General features: G+C 36.2%; 1 protein-coding gene across 5 annotated transcripts in view; it reads left to right on the top strand.

Moving 5' to 3' along the window:
* Positions 1-12,200, top strand: part of GPD2 (glycerol-3-phosphate dehydrogenase 2) — a 154,204-nt gene that overhangs the window by 82,565 nt on the left and 59,439 nt on the right. The window lies entirely within an intron of this gene.

Raw genomic sequence — 12,200 nt, 5'->3', positions numbered from 1 at the left:
TTTCTACTTTGTGTCTCATGGTTGGTTTGGTCCATTTCTCATCATTATGAATTTGGTCCCCACCCTCATGCCATGTAATTTGTTATGTGTTTGCTGTGAATATTTGCCTTAGGAATATATTATAATGTTGAAAGCAGCTGAGGATATGTTAGGTTTTCTAGATGAAACCTCTATTTTCAAGGGGTTATAAACCTAGGGGGAAAAATGCCCTATGGGCTGAAATTGACATGTTTGTATTTTGCACAGGACACAGTTCTTGAATGTATAATTTATATGATGAAGGTAGATGAACATTGCATCTGTGAAACTGTGCTCTCAGTTTTTATTGCTTATTTTATTGTTGTTAGATGTTTTCTAATAGTGACATTACCTAGTGGCCATTTGCCATGTGTTCAATGTTCATTCTTTTTTTTTTTTTTGCATGTGTGCAATATAATTTTGTACATTTTATTTGAAGGAGCACCTAATATATCTCCAGATGGACCACAAAACAATATAAAACAAAACAGGCAAAGCCATTTGTAAAATTTTACTAGTAGTTTTAAAGAGTGTGTGAGATTGGAATATAGTCCAAGGGTGTCCATTTATAAGGAAATAGCTGAACACAGATAGTTATACATGTTCAAAAAGTCCTAAAAATTTTGTGATGCAGAGGACAGCTTAGATTCTATATCTCAGTGAGCCCCCAACACCCATTATATTATGTTTTCTATTTAGTATTAGATATCTAAACTCCTAGTAAGAAGAATTTGTTGTTGTTGTTTTATTTTTTTCAGGATATTTTGATATTTATACTGAATACTATGGGATGTCCCAAAGGCTATCCCTGTGTTTTTTTCTTCTTTCCAGTGTTACATTTTTGAACCAATTCAGCTGTCAGGCTTTCATATATAAATGCAAAAAGTATATGTGAACCAGACTCAAGAAAATGTCCTAGGAACAACAATATTAGAGAAATGTTAAGGGTCTTAGGCAAACATTAAAAGCTAGAAAATTCACAGTTTGCAGTGCTTCCCACCATCTGAACACCACAGGGGGGCCACTTAACTATTTTTTTGGTGCCCTTGATTGAGTCTACATGTTAAAGGACAACCTTAACTGTGAATTTGCTTTCTCTGCATCAGACCCTTAATGTTAATCCATTGTAGTTTATTGGGTGATTATAGTAAAGAGGTTTTTGGTCCAGTAGGAGTAAGAAGGCATTCTGTAAATAGCATCCTGCCCATCCTGACATGGAAATGTTTGTGGCCTTTCCATCTTATTACTAATCCCTCCCGCACAAACCCTCTCAGATACTTACTTATTTTCTATGCTTTGTGATCTATTGGGTTCTAACAAATTTTATTTATAAGCTTGTCAATATCTGAATCTTTTAAAAATAAATATTAGTGGGCTGGGCATGTTGGCTCACGCCTGTAATCCTAGCACTTTAGGAGGCCAAAGCAGCCAGATCACTTGAGCCCAGTTCGAGACCAACATGGTGAATCCTTGTCTCTACTAAAAATACAAAAAATTAGCCAGGTGTGGTGGCATGCACTTATAGTCCCAGCTACTTTGGGGGCTGAGGTGGCCACAGTGAGCTGAGATCCCACCATTACACTCCAGCCTGGGTGACAGCATGAGACCCTATTTCAAAAAAAAGATAAGAAAAGAAATATTAGCGAATGTCATGTCTGAATTTGTGACATCCTGTTTTACATTGGTTTGGTATTGTTGTGAATTGTAAATTCTGATTGATTCTACATGGAGAAGCCAAGGGAAATCTTTGTTACACAAGGCAGAAGAAACATTATTCTCTTAGAATCATGAGGAAAAAGAATCCTTTAATCTAGAATTGATCTTTATAGCCTGTTATAGGTTGCAAAATTATGAACTTAACAAAATTTCTGAAAATTTAAAAGTATTTAAAATATTTTCAAATTGCTCTTTGGAAATCGGTTGTAAAATCTTAAGTCTTGAGCCAAAGGAGTAAAAATAATTATAATCTACTCATTTGATATAAGTAATTTGTCTTTTTACCTTGTTCTAAAATGGTACAGGCCTAACTATATTATACTTGATGTGAGGCAAAACAAACATGTGCAACAGTGTAGTTCTGTGGTTTTACAACATATTTACATGTGGGGCAACTCTTGTTTTACCTAATATGGTATGATGATCAAATTCAATATTGACGTGGAAATAAGATGACGAGCAGCGTGTAGGTAAAAGAATTAAATGAGTAAATCCATGCTCAACAAAAGGAATGAATGCCTCTTTTCCCTTTGACTGCAAAATGTTATTACAGTATCATCCTGCTACTACAGTATTTCGGAGAGGAAAATATTTCAATGTGAACTTTTATCATTGCAAACCCAAGTCTAAACATTGTAGTTTATAAGATAAGCTTTTCTTAACAAGGAAAATACATAATCTTCTTGATAAATCACCATGATGAGAATATAACAACAGCCACCGAAGTGATTTCAAGTTGCATTCAGGCTTCTTGAAATAATGTTGAATTTACTTTAAAAATAATGTATTGAGGTAAAATTCAATAAAATTCAATTAAAATTAGCCATTTTAAAGTGAACAGAAATAATTTTTGTAACTCCCACCAAGGGAGAATTTTGAATCTGATGAAAAAGTGGCATAAGTAATCAAATAAACTTTTAATTTTAATTAAGTTTTTTGAGACAGAGTCTTGCCCTGTCACCCAGACTGGCGTGCCGTAGCCTGATCATAGCTTCCTGCAGCCTCTAATCTCCAGGGCTCAAGCAGTCCTCCTGCCTCAGTCTCCCAAGTAACTGGGATTATAGTTAGCGTGTGCCACTATGCCTGGCTAGTTGTTTCTTACTTTTGGTAGAGACAAGGTCTCGCTACATTTCCTAGGCTAGTCTTGAACTCCTGAGCTCAAGGGATTCTCCCACCTTGGCCTCCCAAAGTGTTGAAATTATAGGCGTGAGCCACTGTGACCAGATAATCAAATGAAATTTTAATGCTGCAAGAAGTTTTGCTAACTAAAAACTCTTATTAGTAATACCTTATACACTTACTTCAGCACCAATGAAAAGTGAAATATAATGGTGTGAAAATATAGTGGGACAAACTAGTAAACGTTGCCATTAATGTGGACCAGGCGCTGAGATCTGTAAGGTATCTTCAGTGCAGAGATGTTAGGGCTGTAAGATGTTTCCTCTGAAGTACAAAATATACAAAGATAAAAAATTTAATTTCTCATAAACACAGTTCATCCTAATTAAATTTTGATGGCCACTGCATATGATGAAGGCAGAGTTTGTTCTCCCACAAAAGTTCATAGAGGTAATAAATAAGTTCCATGCACTTTTCCCTCCAACGTTTTATATATATATTTTTAATTTTCATTTTTTGCAGAGACACTCTGGTCTTGAACTCCTGGCCTCAAGTGATCCTCCCACCTTGGCCTCCCAAAGTGTTGGGATTACAGGCATGAGCCACTTCGTCTGGCCCTTCATACATTTTGATGTAGTAATTATAGTTACTATTCTGTACATGGCGTAATTATGATCTGTGCCATATTTCATTGTTAACCACTGAAAAACAAATTCACGTGTATGGAGAAATAACTGTCATCTTTTTAAATGCAGACAGAGAATCTCAAACTTCTCAGTGAAATCCATATGAAATGAAAGTTGGATAGTAAATGACATATGAGTTTTTCCTCCAGTTGTATTTCCTTCCTATAGTCTATTAGAGTAATCATATCGTCAACTCACTGGTTTTCTGACTGAGACATGTCCTAGTATTTTCTGACTTGCCTAGTAGAAACCCACAGCCGGCCATTACTGCTGATAAGGGAGTTACCAAGTAGAGGCCAACTTTCTCAAGTCAGAAGAAAGTGTTTAGGGCATGGTATGCTTGGGTGACTTGACAGGCGGTGAGATTATGTGAACCAGCTGTTAGGGGTAGCCAGTTTTCTCAGGGACTTATTTTTTTTTTTCCCTCTATTTGTTCCCATAGTGGATCTTTGTGGCTATTCTAGTTAGACTCCAGTCATCCAATCTAGTACACAGAAAATGAGCTATAATTAAAAATCATTAAATATTAAAAACCATTAAATACCTCCATTAAGCCATTATGAAATAAAACTGAAGAACACAATTACAGCTTTAAATTCCTCCTTTCTGAGAGTCAAGACATTGACAGAGATGTCTGTCGTTTCATATCCGATGATGCTTCTAAGCATTCCTTATGCACATATGAAAAGAGCAACTATAAGAAATTATATTGCCTTTTCCTAATGTAAATAAAAGTTACATCCATGTTTCAAAGGGGGAATTAAAGCCCAGGTTTCACTAGAATATTCATTTTTATTCCAACCTAAAACTCACAGCATACAAATAGATGAATTCAGCTCGTGAGAGAGCAAAGCCAATTTAATCTCTGGCTCCCCTGAGGTAAATGTAGTTCACGGTCCTGCCCCCACCCCAACCTCAGCTATAATCCCTGGCTCCTGGAGGTAAAAATGCACTGAAGTGAGGAAAATTCTGCAGCCGGATATAATGATCCAAAATGACAGGGACAATAATGACAATGAATTTCATGTCTCCCAGTCATGAGCTGGAGATGCTTGACTAGGCTGACTTATACAATTAAATTGTTACAGGTACAGCAGGAGATGCAGTTAGCTGTATGCTTTGGGGAACGATGCCTCTGGCAAAAGGCATATTGTGGAATCCAGGCTCTTTTGTTAGGAGCCAGCTATTACTCCTCTAGGCATGCGCCTGCAATTGTACACTTTAATAAAAGAAAGCCCGGGTTAAAGACAAGTCTTTTAAGGTGTTGATTTTATCTACTTGGAAAGCTAAAAAAATCAATTACCAGTATCACAAAAGTGATTATTTTTGGTCTTTTGTTTGTTTGTTTTTTCATTGAGTTCCTGGAACATAAGTAAAACCTTAAGATGGTGCCTTTAATCCTCATTTACACTATTTGTAAACAGAGTTGTTGAAGGAATTGGGTGTTATCTACTTTAAATCAGACAGATATTAATTTCTTCAGAATAATAGAAATAGATTGAATAGATAACTGAACAGTGTGGATTTACAAACAGAATATTAATAGGAAGTCCTTTAAGCAAGTTTGGGCTACTTGCTTCTTAATGCAGTTCTTGTGAATTGGAGTGGTAATCTCCAAAGTGAAGGGTGTGAGCCTCATGAGGTGCACACAACCTTCCTCTGGGGTAAAGGAAGAACACATTATAACTTCTACTTAGATATGTTTTTAAAGTTAAATTCCCTATAAATTTGAAATGGTTCAAATGTCTATAATATATAAAACTGTAGTATGTACATTATGTAATTTATAAATATACATATTGGAGATATATTACTTTTGGAATACTCAATTTAATTTTTTTGGGGGGGGCCACTAGTAATTTGTCATTATTTTCTTTCTTTGATAATTGGCTATTTAAATGTTTTCAAGATAGATGTGTTTAGTGAAAGGACAGATTGCTTTGGAAGAGTAAACATAACCAAATCACTTTCTTCATCTCCCAGTGTTTAATTTCTATGACATTTAATTGAGGTGGCTGAAAACATAAAAACAAAGAACTGTTGAATAAGAGGAAGTATTGGCATGATGCATTAAAGATGTGTATTTAAAAAATTTTTTCATCTTAATACATTTATTTTAAAATGTAAAGTTCTATTTGCCAACAATTTCCAGGGCTCCTAACCCTTTTTGTATCCTTATTATTGTACAACCAAGGTTTTAGAATTATGTAAATATTGATACACATAAAAGAATACATGTAGCGCATATGTAAGTTGTAAGTTTAGTCATTAAGACTGTGGGATCCACAACTGTCCTTAAAACCTAGCGAGATAGGAGAGTTACCTGGACCCTTCATAGGACTTGTGACAGGGGGTGTGGCTCGATTACCTGGCCGGGTGCTCAAACCCCTTGTGGGAGGGGGAGCACGCAGGCAAACAGGTGCCTGGGCCAGGGTGAGTGCCTTTGGGCTCTCACCCCATGGCAGCATCTAGGGGTGTGTTATGATTAATGCTCTTTTAGCAGTTGCCATCCAAGATGTCTAAGTGTTAAGTAGCTCAGTGGAGAGTCAGGGTGACAGCCTTTTACACCTTGCCCTCTTGGTACCCAGGTTCTTGTCCAGCATCTGGGAAGAATCAGTCATACAGACTTGGAGGATGGTGAATGCAGCGGTTTTACTGAGTGGTGGAGGTGGCCCTCAGTGGGATGGGAAACTGGAAAGGGGATGGAGTGGGAAGATAACCTCCCCCGTTTCTAACCTTCCAGCTCCCTCTTCTTTTCTCTCATTCTCTGCCATGCCACTCCACTCCTCTGCCAGTGGAATTTTGGGTTTTTATAGGTACAAGATTGGGGTGTTGTGGGTCAGAGTAGTTTTTGAAAAAATAGCATTCAGGTGGGAAAACAGGGATGTGAAGTTCTCATTTAGGGCCATGGGCCCAGGCTTGTGGATGGGGCCATTGCCAGGGAACTGCCCTCTCCTACACAGTATTTCCCTGCCTCCTGTCCGTATCACTAGGATATTACCAAAACATTGAAGCCAGCTGTGACTATTCACCATCTCATTCCCTCATCTGCCCTAGAAATAACTGCTATGCTGAATTGTATTATTAGGGTTCCTGGTCTTTCTTTTTAATAATCTTATCATATGTACATGTATTTCTAAAGTAATGTATTGTTCAGTTTTATTGATTTTAAAATCATTTTATTTTATTATTTTTATTTATTTATTATTTTGAGATGGAGTCTCACTCTGTTGCTCAAGCTGGAGTCCAGTGGCACAATCTTGGCTTATTGCAACCTCCGCCTCCCAGGCTCAAGCCATTCTCCCACCTGGGCCTCCCAGGTAGCTGGGATTACAGGCATGTGCCACCATGCCCAGCTAATTTTTTTGTATTTTAGTAGAGGTGGGGTTTCACCATGTTGCCCAGGGTGGTTTCGAACACCTGAGCTCAGGCAGTCCTCCTGCCTCGGCCTCCCAAAGTGCTGGGATTGCAGGCATGAGCCACCACACCTGGCTGTTCGGTTTTATTTTTAAACTTTGTGAAAGTATTGTATGATGGTTACATAAGTTGATATAAATTTTGTAGAGCAGTTGGACATGCCTAGAAAAGTTGGGGGTACCTTGTGATCTAGTAATTTTATCAGTAGGTGTATGCCTTAGGCGAACTGTTGCATGTGTCTACCAGGATATATGTACAGAAAGTTCATAGAAGCACTGGGTATAATTTCAAAAAGGAAAGTAATGCAAATATCCATCAAGAGGAAAATGAATATATAATATATGGTCTGTTCACATAATAGAGTAAAACACAGCATTGAAAGTGCATGCACTGTAAACTGAGCAACACAGATGAATCTTAGAAAAATAATGTTGAAATGGCATGATAAATTGTTTTGTAATTGTAAACATTACAATCATATTAGAAAGCTACTTTCCGAAGTATTGTAGGGTCTTTAAATCAATCAGCAATATGGAAGAAGATGACTTAGGTTTACAAACTTAACTGCGCTTTGAACTCTGCATTACCACATCTATAAATTTAAGCTTATGACACCTAATTCACAGGTTGTTTTGATATTTAAATGAACTATTATAATAAATGCAAAATAATTTATAAGTACAAAACATTACTCCCATATTGTTTGTTTGGTGGGGGGGGTCAATTTCATGGATATGCTGTAGTCCATCAAATTTCTACTTTTTGTGAAAATATTCCAAAGTGAAGCATCAGTTCCACAAGCATCCCCTTGTATGTTTAAAATTTGAAGATTCTTATAGAAAAATTTGCCAAACATTCTTAGGATAAAAGGGAAAAATATTGCACATATGAACGTGCTCCAGGTAAGTATAATCTTTGAAGTTTAAGAATTAAAAACCATAACATTTTAATAGAACTTCCTCTAAACATTCCTTCCTCTTAGACATTGATTTAAAACATATTTGCTTTTAATATTTTTCCTGTTCATATGCAATTTTACACTTCTAAATTAAATGAATAGTTTTAATCTTGATTTCCTACTGTCAGATTTCCTGTTGTATTTCTCCTCTTGTTTTCCGTGAGTTACATAAATGAAACTGACATCATTGCTCATATAGCAGGCATATTTTTTTTGCCCCCAAATGCTGCCTTTTTGCTATTCAGTGTATCTGGATACCAAGTAATGCTAAATGAAGTTTGACATGTACCCCTAAGAAACAAAACTTATAAATTGTGGCTTCAAAGGAAACCTTGAATAAATAGGACACACTGTGTCCACCCAGGCTAACATCCAGCATATGTTTTAGCTTCCTGATGATGAGACAGAGCAAAATAGCCCCCAGGAAACTTTGCAATTGTTTATTGCTCACTTGTCCAGCATGTATTAAATACCAGGCTTTCATTCTCTTATAATTTGCTTTTTTAAAATTAAAATCCACCAAAGTAGATATGATCAGGTATAGCAAGTCAAGATAGTAGTCATCAATATTTGTACTCTATATATAAAAGCTTAAAACAGTGCTAAAATTCTCCAGTAGTAGGATGTATGTAAGTTGTTTGAACAGATGGTTCTAGTAGGTTCATAGTAAGCTATTTACCTCTCCCACTCTGTGGTTCGGTTGACCCATTTAAAAAAGATGCAGGATCAAAGGCAAGCTATTGTAATAAAATCTTTGTTCACTCTTCTCTTGATTTACTCATTCATCCAAAAAATATTTATGGAACCTCTAGTATTTGCCAGGCATTGTGCATATATGCAATATATTTTGCCAAATGCCTGGTCCCTACTATCAGCAAAGTTTTACATTTGTGTAGCAGAAAGTGGTTTTTTAAACTTTTTTTTTTTCAGAAATTATCTTTAAACCAGCTTTGTATGTATGTTGGGATAGGATATTATCTCTATTTTACAGGAAAGAAGAGTAATCATAGCTAAAACTCTACATTGATATTTTAGATACATAGTGATGTGAAGATAATTTTATTTTTTAGCTAAAAAAAGGACTTTACAAAATGAAGATTATGGCATCATGGCTTCTTTCAGCTATTATTGATTTTTTTTTCTTTTTAAAGACTTTACTTTTTTAGAGAAATTTTAGATTCACAACAAAATTGAGAGAAAGGTACAGAGACTTCCTCTATCCCCCCACTCCCACACATGTTTAGACTCTCCCACTATCAACATCCCTCACCACAGTGAAGTGTTTGTTACAATCAATGAACCTACACTGACACATCATTATCACCCAGAGTCCATAGTCTACATGAAGTTTCACTCTTGGTGTATATTCTGTGGGCTCTGATAAATATATAATGACATGTATCCACCACTGCCATTATCGTACTGAATAGTTTCGCTGGCCTAAAAATCCTCTGTGCTCTGCCTAGTCATCCTTCCCCCTCCCCTAACCCCTGGCAACCAATGATCTTTTTACTGTCTCCAGAGTTGTGCCTTTCCCAGAATGTCATGTAGTTGGAATCCTACAGTATGTCAGCTACCACTGATTTTTAAGTTTGTTATATATACACTTTTAAAAAGTAGCCAAATAGTTCAACAAAGGCTGTCCAATTTTATTATGGAAAACTCAAATATATGCAAAAGTAATGAGAATAATAAAATTGACTTTCAGTTTTATGAAACTTAAAGACACTTATAAACCACTTATAAACTCATGACCAAACACTTATAAACTCATGGCCAGTCTATACTCTCATTTCCCCCTTCCCCCACTCCCCACCATAACAAACATTTTATCCATGGATGTTTAGTCTGTATCTTTAAAGTTGAGAACGCTTTTTTAAACACAGCCACAACTAAATTGTTTAACAATAATTTCTTTTTAAGATAGCTAGCTAGCTAGCTAGCGAGCTAGATAGATAGATATTTTATAGATAAGGGATCTTGCTCTGTTGCCCAGGCTAGTCTTGAACTCCTGGACTCAAGTGATTCTCCCACCTTGGTCTTCCAAAGCCCTGGGATTCCAGGCATGAGCCACTGTACCCAGTCAACAATAATTTCTTAATATCAAATACCTGGTTATGTTCACATGTCCCTTATAATCTCATAACTTTATTAGGCTCCTGATTTAAAAAACTAACTCATAAAAATAGAGAAAATCTTACATGTAAGTTGATTCATTCTTTTTTATTGTTGTTACTATATTTTAGATTCAGGGGTACATGTACAGGTTTATTACGTGGATATATTATTGCTTAATGGTGACGTTTGGGCTTCTAGTGAACCCATCACCCAAATAGCGAACATTATACTCAATAGGTAGTTTTTAAACTCTCACCCTCTTCCCACCCTCCCACCTTTTGGAGGCCCCAGTATGGATTTATTCTTTTTTAACTGATAGGCTTGCAGTCCCTTTTTTTTTGTTTCCTCCTGGTTTTATGTAACAGTTTCCCTTTGATGTAAATTGGTAGATTTGTCTCATTAATCTGTTGCTGCATAAGAAGCAACACCTAAGCTCAGTGGCTTAAAACAATGATTGGTTATTTCTCATAGTTCTGAGGATGGATGGGCTCAGCTGAGTGATTCTCACTTGGGGTCCTTCTATATGGTTGTAGTGAGATGGCAACTGGGGCTGAAGTCTTCTAAAGGCTTCTTTACTTACCTGTTTGGTGCCTGGACTTGAAAGGCTGGGGTGGCCAGGACTTGGTCTGGCACCTCTTTCTCATGGCTTCTCTGTATGGCTAGCTTGGACTTTTTCACAGGGTACAGACTTCTTATGTGGTGGCTGGCTTACCCCATGAGCCCACCAGGAGATCAAGGCAGAAACTGAGGGCTTCTTTTGACCTAGCCTTAGAAGTCACACAATGTTACTTTCAGCACATTCTGTTAATTAAAGTGAATCACAAAAGCAGCCAAGCTTAAAGGAGAGGGGATTACAAAAGTAAGAAAAGCAGAAGGCATAGTTTACTGAGGAGTGCTGGGACATCTTTGGTGACTAGCAGCAAAAAAGCTAGATCAAATTGTTTTGTCAAAAATACTTTATGGGTGATGCAAATTTCCATCACAAGTCTGTTTACCTCTTTTTTACTTTTTGAAATTAATAATTACCATTATTGCCTATATAATTACAGCATTTCATTAGAGCTTAAGGGGTCATAAAATGGTACTTTTATAATTCTGTTTTTCCTTCTTTATGGGTTAGTTGGATTACTTAGAATTTCCCTGTATCAACTGTCTGCCTACTTTAAGGTATATTGTATATAGGAAAGTCTGGATAAATGCTTGATTCTTTTCATTTATTTGTGTTCTAAAATAACGAGTTAGCTTTTTTAGTGTCCTCCAAATGTAATAAGATCTTTTTCTGAGGGGAGGATTGTCAACATAAACTCACGGATTTGACGTATTTGATAGATACATGTCAATCCGTTAGAATTACTGATGTTCATATTGCCCATCTCTGGCTCAGGGGCACTTCCTCCAGTTGGCCCCTGAGCCTTTTTGATATCCTGTCAGTAGTGTTTGATGATTTCTGTGCTGTTTGCTATGACAAGATACTCTGGTTTCATCTTGAAACTTTCCTGCCCTAGTTTTGGAAGCAGCCATTTCTTCAGTAACACTTGATTCCCTCGTGTGGAAAATGGTAACTAGGGACCATAATCTATTTGCTATGCAGTTTCATTGCTACTGGTTGGTCATTATTTCTAGGTCTTTCAATAGAAAAAATTAGGAAAAAATTTATGTGGAGAAGAAAAACATGATGAGTTTATAGATATAGTTCCACTTCAAATTTAGTATTACATGGTTTTTATTTAACCTTATCAATCAGACCTCCAAAACAGTTTAATTTTATTTTTCAGTTTTGTTGTTGAATGGGGACATACAGACAAATTACTGTCTTTTTAAGTGACTTGACATATTTCCTATAAGTGTGGTTATGCCACCACTTAATACAACTGAAAATTTCATTTTGTTTTAGATGATTAGGAATTTATTTTTTTAAACTGTGCTTTTGTTTTATAAATTATGTAAGTAAAGGGTTTTAAAGTCAAAAATGTAAACAAAGGCAGTTCAAATAAGGCTAGCTTCTTTCCTTGTTCTAACCTATTCCCTCCTTCTCCTTTAAAATTAACTTTAAAATTTTTTTGTAGGATTTTGGTATATTCTTTTAATGTATGTATGCATATGTGTTTATTATATGTACACTTGTTTTTGCTCTCCCTACCTTTTTTTTTTTTTTTTTTTTTTTTTTT

The sequence above is a fragment of the Rhinopithecus bieti genome, unplaced genomic scaffold (assembly GCF_001698545.2).
Source record: "Rhinopithecus bieti isolate Rb0 unplaced genomic scaffold, ASM169854v2 scaffold_15113, whole genome shotgun sequence".
NCBI classification, from domain to species: domain Eukaryota; kingdom Metazoa; phylum Chordata; class Mammalia; order Primates; family Cercopithecidae; genus Rhinopithecus; species Rhinopithecus bieti.
Note: the sequence above shows the minus strand (reverse complement) of the source record. Positions and strands in the feature narration are given on the sequence as shown.